The following is a 1,109-nucleotide window of genomic DNA, read 5'->3' on the forward strand; positions in this document are numbered from 1 at the left end:
CTTTTAGTGTTTTGTTTGTGCTCATCCAGCCTCAGGGAACACTGACAAGCCTCCTCCTCTGAATCATTTACTGCAACACCGGCGAGCGCTGTTGAAAAACTCAAGATTAAAGCTAAGATTAATCTGAGTCTAATAAAACAGCCTTTTTAATATCATATGCAATATTTCCAGTGATGAGCCTAAGGCTTTTTAATCAATGATGTTTTACACTTAAAGAGCCATTTGGGTGATTTTATCAATAAAGTTTGATTTGATTTCTCACGGGTGACGACAACCTAGGAGTCAAAAAGTTTGACTTCACCTTTTACAAAAATAAAACCCTATTTTGTATTTATGTTGCTATTAGGGCTGGGTGATAAAACGATAACAATATATATCGCGATAGACTTTTATTTTGAAGGGTCCAAATTTAACACTTTATTGTTCTTTTAGTGAATTTATTTTGTCCTCTCCTCCACATTGTGTTCCTTCAGGGCATCTGTTGTGTTTAAAGTATGATGGGAAATAAATATTTAAATCTAAATAACTTGCTGATGATTACACATTTCCCTTATGAGCAACAGAACGTTTAAATTTGACAAATATACAGTAATTTGTTTAATATCGGGATATATATTGTAATAGTCTGATATGGAAAAATCGATATTGTGATATAAAAATATCAATTTTGTATCGCCCTGCCCTTTAGCTACTAGTGTGATAAATAGAAATGAACTGTTATTTTTTTGTTTTTGCTAAATAAATTTTTTTTTTAATAATTTTTGGCAGTCATATGACTTCCCTTCACAATAAAGGACACCCCCGCATCATGTTCAATCATCCGCAAATGTAGTAGTAGCAGGCAGTGATGTCATCTGTAAAATGTAAAAAAAAGTCTTTAAATAAATTAATAAAGGTGAAAACAACAACTTGAGCAAATTTTTAACTAATTTAGTTGAAAATTATTATTGAAAACAATCACAACTTTTATTACTACATTTAGGAAAAACATCCGCAGGGACTAGTTCAATACAGACAATAGAGTTTCTCCTGTTTTACATATTTGGATGCTGGTGTGCTGCAGAATTTTTGTTAAGGAAAAAGTGTACTAGTGCACAGAAAACATCATT

The sequence above is a fragment of the Oryzias melastigma genome, linkage group LG18 (genome assembly GCF_002922805.2).
Source record: "Oryzias melastigma strain HK-1 linkage group LG18, ASM292280v2, whole genome shotgun sequence".
In the NCBI taxonomy this organism is placed as follows: domain Eukaryota; kingdom Metazoa; phylum Chordata; class Actinopteri; order Beloniformes; family Adrianichthyidae; genus Oryzias; species Oryzias melastigma.